The sequence below is a fragment of the Chinchilla lanigera genome, unplaced genomic scaffold (assembly GCF_000276665.1).
Source record: "Chinchilla lanigera isolate Chin_1 unplaced genomic scaffold, ChiLan1.0 scaffold00183, whole genome shotgun sequence".
Classification (NCBI taxonomy): domain Eukaryota; kingdom Metazoa; phylum Chordata; class Mammalia; order Rodentia; family Chinchillidae; genus Chinchilla; species Chinchilla lanigera.
This window is the reverse complement of record NW_004955584.1, coordinates 1,139,207-1,149,002: the sequence shown is the minus strand read 5'-3', so window position 1 is coordinate 1,149,002 and position 9,796 is coordinate 1,139,207. Positions and strand designations below refer to the sequence as shown.

Genomic DNA, 9,796 nt, shown 5'->3' with positions numbered 1-9,796 from the left:
GAGGCCAGGCGCCGCCGCACGCTCGCTCTGCCGCTGCGCGCCGCGCGCCCGGTGCTGCCAAAACCCAACCGACTGCGGCCCTCGCCTCCGCACGGCCCGTCCGCACTGCCTCCTAAGCAGCCCTCCGGTCACGCGCTGCAAGAACTGCCCGACCGAGCGCCCGCTAGCAGAAAGAGCCACGGTGCGGGGGCGGGACAGAAATAACTGGCGCCGCCGTCGCGATCGCGCACGCGCGTTGGGCGCCGCACGCCCGGGGGCGGAGCCGGGCTACCCCCTCGGGGTTGGCCGAGAATACGCGTGCGCAGAGCCGTCCCTAGCAGGCCCGCCCCGCGGGTCCGAGGCCCGGGGGTCCGTAAGGTGACGGCCACCACTCTGTGGGCCGGCGTGCCGTGTGTTCGGTTGCTCCAGGGACATTTCCCTTGTTCTACCCACGAGCTGGCGACTCGATGCCCACGCTCATGTACAGTACGGACTTCTACCCCAGTCTCAACGCCCTCTGTAGGCTTGGGCTGCCTACAGCTTTGGCGTCACTGTTAGCTCGGGAGAGGGTGGGCCCGGTAGGCAGTGGGCGGGACGGGGTACTGAGCGCTGGGTCTCAGTGAAGAAGCGTGTACAGTACTTCTCTGAACGCAGAGGTGATGTTGGCGGGTTTGTTAACTTGAGCAACACAAGACGTTGCACTCGGGAGGATGAGGCAGGAGGATCGTTGCTAGTTCGAGACCAGCATGGGCTACAAAGTGAGCTCAAGGGCAGCCTGAACTGCATAGCGAGACCCTGTCTCAAAAGGAGAAAACAAACAAACAAAAAACCACATAAGATCTTGACAAGTCAAACGCAGACCATCAAGGCCTAGAGGCAGCCAGTCTGTAAAATTCCTCCCAGCCTCCAAAAGTCCCCTCTCCATCTGTTAAGCCAACCAATTCTTCTACTTTGATGCTTTTCCGAGAGAAGTAGGATCTCTGTTGAATTTTGTCTGAGCTTTCCAGGCTCAGTAGGGAGGGAGAGCAGGGAGGAGAGGAGTCCTCTCAGGGTTCTGCAGGCAGGAACCCTCCGAAGGACCCAACCCCAGCGCCGCCCCCTCTACCCGATCCCGGAGTCCTGGGTGGGGCCTCCGTTCCGGCGGGGGGCGGGGTCCGGGATTCTGTCCCCGCCTCGCCTTTGTTCAGTCCACGTGGCCCCGGGCCATCCCACCTGCTGGCGGGGCTGCGACCCTCGCACCTCACTAGCCTGTCTGTCTTACTGGACAGACATGGCGGCTGGGAGTGCGTCTTGGCTCCCTCCCAAAGAGCCAGGCCGTGTCCCTCTGCTCCTTGCCAACCTCTAGAGAGGCTCTCTTCCTCGCCTTGCAGGCAGGGTTTGTAGGGAGAAACCAGTATGCAGTGGCTGGCAACTTCCCGCCGCCACACGCATGAGCCGTCTTCCTTTGCCAAACTCTGTCTGGCTTTTTCCCACCTTCCAGTATCGCCCACGCCCCAGTCACTTGCTGAAACCATTTTGGGGCTACCCAGCCCAATTTGTCTTCACATGGCCTTTTAAAAATTATTATTGGGGGCTGGGGACTTAGCTCAGCGGCAAAAGCACCTGCCTGGCAAGTGCAAGGCCGTGAGTTCGGTTCCCGGTACCGGAGAAAAACCCAAAAAAAAAAACAAAACAAAAAATAAAAATTATTATTTAAATGTCTTCTGTCTTCTATTAGGAATTTGCCAAGCTGGCTATGTTGGCATATGCGAGTAATACCAGCACTCTGGGAGGCTAAGGCAGGTGTGAGCCTAGCTGGGGCAAGTAAGAACTTCGTGAGATCTGTCTCAAAACAAAAATACTTTAAAAATATTTAAAGGCTGGGGATGTAGTTTAGGCCTTGGGTCTAATTCCCATTCACCACACACAAACACACACACACACACACACTCCTATAATCCCAGCACTAGAGCCTGAGGCAAGAGGATTGTGAATTGGAGTGCAGCCTAAACTACATAGTGAACTTGAGGACAGCCTGGACTAAGTAGTGAAATCCTGTCTCAAAAAACCCAGAATGCCTAGCGTGGTGACACACACCTGTAATCCCAGCACTTGGGAGGCTGAGGCAGAAGGATCTTTGTGAATCTGAGACCAGCCTGCACTGTTACAAAGTAAGCTCAAGGCCAGCCTTGAACTCATAGCAAGACCCTATCTCAAAAAGACCAAAAAAAAAAAAAAAATCAGCACTCGGAAGGCTGAGGCAGGAGGATTGTTACAAGTTCGAGACCAGCCTGGGCTACAAAGTGAGCTCAAGGCCAGCCTGAACTTGGTAGTGAGACCCTATCTCTAAAAGACCAAAGAAATAAAAAAAGAAAAAAGAAAAGAAAAAAAAATCCCCAGCATGCACCACACACACACCTTTTTATTTTCCAGAGTCTTGCTAAATTGCCCAGGTAGGATTTAACTTGCTGTCTTTCTTTCTTATCCTTCCAGAGTCCTGGCCTTATGGCTTGTGTGCCACCATGTCTGGCTTGGATCTCATGGACTTTTTTTTTTGTACCAGGCCTCGAGCTCAGGACCTTGCATTTGCCAAACAAGGCACTGTGCTGCTGAGCTATGTCGCCAGCCCTCATGGACTTTATAACCATTCCTTTCGTTTGTTTGTTTGTTTATTTGTTTGTTGAGACAGGGTCACACTATGAGTCCAGACTGGCCTTGAACTTTCAGGGATCCTCCTGCCCCAGCTTCTTGAGTCTTGGGATTATAGGCATGTACCTCCATGTGCAGCCCTCAGCACGCTAGGAGGGTGAGTGAGGAGGATCCATAACTTTCAGCCCATCCTGGATAACTGCTACTTATTCTTGCCCTGTCTCAAAGTAAGGTTTTAAAAAATGGGTTGGGGAGGTAGACTAGAGCTCAGTCTCCGATATCACCAAAAGAGAGAGAGAGAGAGAGAGAACCAGAAAAATATATCATCTGTCACCATATGATGCTGCCTTTTTACACACCACCTCTCTGAGGACTTGGCATCAGTCTTGGCTTCCCAAAGGGATCTATATTTCTAGGAAACACTTGTCTGGATGCTTGCTTACAGTAGAACACTGTGATAATGTCAAAGACAGTTTAGTTAGCTAAAGAATAGAGAGCTAGCTAAGGAAAGGGCCTTAAATATAGTTGGGTGATCAGCCATGTTGATAAGAACTATAAGTATGGATGCACCACCTCCCTACATTCAAGGCTGAGTTGCAACCCTAAATTCTTAAATTTCAAAAACTTAAAATGCAAAATAACCAGGTTTTTTTTTTTATCTCCATTTCCTTTGTTTGTGTTTTGTTCTGTTCTGTTTTGTTTTGCTTCATTTTGTTTTGTTTTCTTGAGACACAGTCTGACTTTGAACTGCTGGCTGGCTGAGAACTCCAAAGTGTAGCCCAAGCTGGCCTTGAATTTACAGCAATCCTCCTGCCTCAGGCTCCCCAGTGCTGGGGAGCACAGACGTGCACCACCAGACGTGGGATTACAGACATGCACCACCAGACCCAGCCTTGCCACATTTCTAAATTGCCCAGGCTAGGATCAAACTTGTAATCATCCTGTTTCACACACCCATAGTGATAGGCTTACAGGCATATATCAACAGACATGGCTGGACATGGTGGCGTATGCCTGTAATCCCAGCTCTCAGGAGGCTGAGGCAGGAGGATCGTTGTGAGTTCAAGACCAGCCTCGGCTACAAAGTGAGCTCAAGGCCAGCCTGAACTGCATAGCGAGACCCTGCCTCAAAAAAAAAAAAAAAAAAAAGTATATGCAGCAGAATGAGCCAATGTGAGGACAGAGTATTTTTTTTGTTTTTTTTTTTTTATTTTAAAGAGAGTAGTAAATGAGAAACAAATAAAAAAAAAAAATAGAACAGTAGCAGCATACCAGTACGAACATAAGGAAATCAAAGCAAGAATATTCAAAGTGATACACCGTCTCAGGACAAAATAATACGAATCAACAGTGGTTACTGCATTACATATTGCTATCCTCAACTACATTGCTCAGATTACCAGATGTAAGAATGAAAGATTACTCAAACCATTAAAGAGAATAAGAAAATAATTCTTCAATAAAACATTAGAGATAATACAGAGTTTCACTAGACAAGATGGTAGGAGTTCACTATTGTAATTCCATTGCATATTGTTACCTTCAAATCAGTTGCTCTGACCACCACACACAGGCATGCAAAGTAGGGGGCTGGGGATTTAGCTCAGCGGCACAGCGCCTGCCTGGCAAGCGTGAGGTTGTGAGTTCGATTCCCGGTACAGGAAAAAACAAAACAAAACAAAACAAACAAACAAAAAAAGCATGCAAAGTCGATCAGAACATAAAAAACTGTAAGCATTAAAAAAACAGTGGTTGGGGCTGGGGATTTAGCTCAGCAGTACAGCACCTGCCTGGTAAGTGCGAGGTCGTGAGTTCAATTCCCGGTACCACAAAAAAAAAAAACAAAAAAAAAAACCCACCTTGTCTGAAAAAGACAAAAAATGAAAATAAATAAATAAATTAAAAAAAATCCTGTTCACAGAAGCAATGGCAGAAAATAACAAAGCATGTAATAGTCAAGATTTCAGAAATTCGGGGCTGGGGATTTAGCTGAGTGGCAAAGCACCTGCCTGGCAAGCACAAGGTCGTGAGTTCGGTTCCCGGTACCGGAGAAAAAAACAAACAAACAAAAAAAAATTTCAGAAATTCAACACAAGAAGAGAATATTAAAAGCTGTTAGAGCTGAGTGTGGTGGCACGCACCTGTAATCCCAGCAGGTAGGAAGTTGATGCAGGAAGATTGCCGCAACTTCGAGGCCAGCCTGGGCTACACAGTGAGTCCAAGACCAACCTTAATTATGTAGTGAGACCCTGTCAAAACAAAAACAAAAACAAAAAACAACAGCTGTTAGAGAATAGAAACAAATCACCTATGAGGAAAGCCGTCAGAATCATAGCAGACTTCTCAGTATAAACCCTCAAATCAAGGAGAGCTTGAAGTGGAGTATTTCAAGCCCTAAAAGAAAACTTCCAACCCAGACTGATGTACTCCACAAAATTATCTTTCAAAAGCAATGGAGAAATGAGATACTTGCATGACAAAGAACACTGTAAGAAATTCACAACCACCAAACCAGCACTCCAAAATGTTCTGAAGGACATTCTAGAAATAGATAAAAAAGACTCCAACTCTATGAACCCAAACAAAATGAACCCACCTGGCAAGGCAAATAATTAAACAGAGGAGGGGAAAAAAAGGGAACCAACCACAGGAAAATAACATGATAAGGATAAGTCAATACATATCAGTTATAACCATCAATATGAATGATCTCAAATCACCAATCAAAAGAAACAAGCTAGCAGAATACATCAAGAAGTAAGATCCAACAATCCTACATAGAAGAAACACATTTAATTCAAAAAGAAGCTCATAGACTGAAAGTCAAAAGATAGAAAATAATACTCCTACCAGGCATGATGGTACATGCCTGTCATTCCAGCAATCAGAAGGCTGACGCAGGAGGATTGCCTGTGAGTTTTAGGCCAGCCTCAGCTACATAAATAAGTTCAAGGCCAGCATGCACTACATAGTGAGACGCTGTCTCAGAAAAAAGAAAAAAGGGACTGGGGATTTAGCTCAGCAGCACAGCGCCTGCCTGGCAAGTGCAAGGTCGTGAGTTCGATTCCCGGTCCCGGAAAAAAATTCTCCATGCAACAGGAACTTGGAAAAAAGCAGAAATAGTTATTCTATTTGCAGAGAAGAGATTTTGGCTGGGGAAATAGCTCAGTGGTATAGCGCCTGCATGGCAAGTGCAAGGTCCTGAGTTTGACTCCCAGCACACACACAAAAAAATTGGATTTCAAGCAGAAATAGTTATCCTCTAGGTGTGGTGGTACATGCCTATAATCCCAGCACTCAGGAGGCTGAGGCAGGAGGATTGTTGTGAGTTCGAGACCAGCCTGGGCTACAAAGTGAGCTCAAGGCCAGCATGAACTGCATAGCGAGACTCTGTCTCAAAAAGACAAAAAAAAAAAAAGATTGTAAAGAGAGACCTCAATACCCCACTGTCACAAATAGACAGATCAACTAGATTAAGAAAGTCAACAAAAAAAATATCAGAACTGACCCAAACTGTTTTTGAACCAAACTTTTGGACAAATGGACTTAGTTGATGTCGACAGATTGCTCCACCCCACAACATCGGAATACCCATTCTGCTCCACTGCACACAGGATTTTCTCAAAAACAGACCACATTAAAAAAAAAAAAAAAACAGACCACATATGCTGCACACCTGTAATCTCAGCACTCTGGAGGTTGAGGCAGGAGGATCGTTGTGAGTTCAAGACCAGCCTGGGTTACACAGTGAGCTCAAGGACAGCCTGAACTGCAGAGTGAGAGCCTGTCTCAAAAAGACAAAAGAAAAAAAAAGTGGGTTCTCTGAAAGATTAAAATTGACTAACCCATAGCCAACCTTCTTATAAAAAGAAAACACTCAAATCCATGCAGTTAGGAATGAAAAGGGTGAAATCATGATGGACCGTGCACAAATCCAGAAGATCATCAATACCTACTTTGAGGCCAGGCGTGGTGGGGCATGCCTGTAATCCCAGCACTCCGGAGGCTGAGGCAGGAGGATCGTTGTTATTTCGAGGCCAGCCTGGGCTACAAAGTGAGCTCAAGGCCAGCCTGAACTGCACAGCGAGACCCTGTCTCAAAAAGACAAAAAAAACCCTACTTTGAGAACCTGTATTCTTTTTTTATCTTTTGAGACAGGGACTTGCTATGTAGTGCAGGCTGGCCTTGGACTCACTATGTAGCCCAGGCTGGCCTTGAACTCGAAGCCATCCTCCTGCCTCAGCCTCCTGAGTGCTGGGATTACAGGTATGCATCACCACGCCCAGCTGAGAACCTGTATTCTATTTGATTTTTTTTTCCCTTGGTCTTATTGAGACGGGGTCTTACTGTGCATTTCAGGCTGGCCTTGCACTCACTTTGTAGCCCAGGCTGGCCTCAGAGTCACAACTATCCTCCTGCCTCAGCCTCCTGAGTGCTGGGATTACAGATGTGCACCACCATGCCCGGACAAGAATCTGTATTCTAATAAGATGGAAAACACAGAAAAATGAACAGCTTCCTAGATACATATAAATTACCAAACCTGAATCAAGAAGATATAAAAATTCTAAATAACCCAATATCAGTCAATGAAATTGAAGACGTAATTACAAACCTGCTAGGCCAGGGATATAGCTCAGTGGCACAAGTGCCTGCCTGGCAAGCACAAAGTCCTGAGTTCAATTCCCGGTACCAAAAAATAACCCAAAAAACCTGCTAACAAAGAGGGGTTGGAGGGAGGGAAAGGGAATGGGAAAGAAGAGGTGAAATATATATGCACAGGCACAAATTCAATGATGAATGTTATCATGCACATCTAAAATGTACCCATAAAATTTTAAAAACCTACTAAGAAAAAAGCTGGGCATGTTGGCACATGCGTATAAATCCCAGCACTTGGAAGGCTAAGGCAGGAAGATCCCCGCAAATTCGAGGCCAGCCTGGGCTACAAAGTGAGCTCAAGGCCAGCCTGAACTGCATAGCAAGACCCTGTCTCAAAAACACACACACAAAAAAAAAAAGAGTTCTGGAAGCATTAGTGAGAGCAATTAGACAATAGAAAGAAAGAAAAGAAATAAGGACAAAAAAGGGAAGAAGTTAAATTAGCATTATTTGTGAATGACATGATACTATAGAAGACCCCAAAACTCCACCAAAAGATTTCTAGACTGAATAATGAAATTCAGTTTTTAGCATACTTTCTTTTCGTTTTTTGGGTCTTTTTGAGACAGTATTTCGCTGTTCAGTTCAGGCTGGCCTTGAGCCCACTATATAGCCCAGGCTGGTCTTGAACTCACAACCATCCTCCTGCCTCAACCTCCTGAGTGCTGGGATTACAGGCATGTGCCACCACGCCCAGCTTTAGTTTTTAGCATACCTGAATACAAAGTCAAAACTCAAAAAACATAGCATTCCTATACACAAATAACAAATTCAATGAGAGAGCAATTTGAGAAACAACATTTTTCACAGTAGCATCCAAAAAAAATGAAAATTCTTGGAGCCGATCTAATGAAGGAAGTAAAAATACCTTTGTATCGAAATCTAGAGTACTCTGAAAAAGGAGATCCAAGAGGACATCAGAAAATGGAAAGGTACCTCTCTTTCTTGGGTGGGAAGAACCAACAGAGTGAAAATGACCATACTTCCAAAATTATACACATTTAATGCAGTCCTGATCAGACTGCCAATAGCATATCTCACAGAGTTGGAGAATACAATCCTAAAATTCATTTGGAACCAGAAGAGACCTAGAATGGCCATTCTAGGTAACAAAACAAGGCAGGGGACATTGTAATCCCTGACTTAAAATTGAACTACAAAAGCTACTGCGGTAAAAACAGCATGGTACTGGCAAAAAAAACAGACATGCGGGTCAGTGGAACAGACTGAACATGCAGAAACCACCTCAAGCACACTCAGCCATCTAATTTTTTTGTTTGTTTATTTTTGTCTTTTTTGTTTTTGTTTTTGTTTTTGTTTCTGTCTTTTTGAGACAGGGTCTCGCCATGCAGTTCAGGCTGGCCTTGAGCTCACTTTGTAGCCCAGGCTGGTCTCGAACTTGCAACGATCCTCCTACCTCAGCCTCCTGAGTGCTGGGATTACAGGCGTGTGCCACCATGCCACCACGGTGGCTAAGAATCACAAGGTTGAATCACAGCCCAACCTGGGCAACTTAACGAGACCCTCTCTCAGAAAATATAAAATGAAGCCAGGCGTGGTGGCGCATACCTGTAATCCCAGCACTCGGGAGGCTGAGGCAGGAGGATTGTTGCTAGTTCAAGGCCAGCCTGGGCTACAAAGTGAGCTCAAGCTCAGCCTGAACTGCATAGGGAGACCCTGTCTCAAAAAGACAAAAAAAAGAAAATATAAAATGAGCTGGGGATATAACTTAGGGCAAAGGCCCTACGTTCAATTCCCAGTACTGAGGTGAAATAAAGGAAAAGATTACTTCTGCTGGGCATGATGGTGTGTGCTTGTGATTTCAGCACTCAGAAGGCTGAGGCAGGAGGATCATTGTGAGTTCACAGTTTTTGTAGGCCTGGCTCTTGGACTGTGGACTACATAGTGACTTCAAGGCTAGCCTGAATTATATAGCAAGACCCTGTCTCAAAACAAACAGGGTTAGGGATATAGCTCAGTGGCCCAAGTGCCTACTTGGCAAGCACAAGATCCTGAGTTTGATTCCTGGTACCATGAAAATAAAATAAAAAACAGACAAACAGGGGCTGGTAATTTAGCTCGGTGGCGTAAGTGCCTGAAGGGCATGTGCAAGGTCGAGAGTTTGATCCCCAGTACTGGGTGGGAACATAGCCAGGCGTGGTGGTGCACACCTGTAATCCCAGCACTCAGGAGGCTGAGGTAGGAGGATTGTTGCGAGTTCTGGGCCAGCCTGGGCTACAAAGTGAGTTCAAGACCAGCCTGAACTGCATAGCGAGACCTTGTCTCAAAAAACAACAACAACAAAAAAAATTACTTTTGTGTTATGTGAACTTTACCTTGACTTTTTTTTTCTAACATAGGGTCTCACTAAGTTGTCCAAATTGGCCTCAAATTTGAGCTCATCCTACCTGCCTCAGCCTCCCACAAGGATTACTATTGAGGGGGCTGGGGATTTAGCTCAGAGACACAGCACCTGCCTGGCAAGTGCAAGGTCGCAAGTTCGATTCCCGGTACCGGAAAAAACAAA

The 9,796-nt window shown here is 45.8% G+C and overlaps 1 protein-coding gene across 1 annotated transcript in view; it reads right to left on the bottom strand.

Annotated features, from left to right (window-relative positions):
* Positions 1-100, bottom strand: part of Trim28 (tripartite motif containing 28) — a gene marked incomplete in the record, with an annotated part of 7,099 nt that extends 6,999 nt beyond the window's left edge. Inside the window, 1 exon segment of the mRNA XM_013509851.1 lies at positions 1-100.
* Between the last annotated feature and the right edge of the window lie 9,696 nt (positions 101-9,796).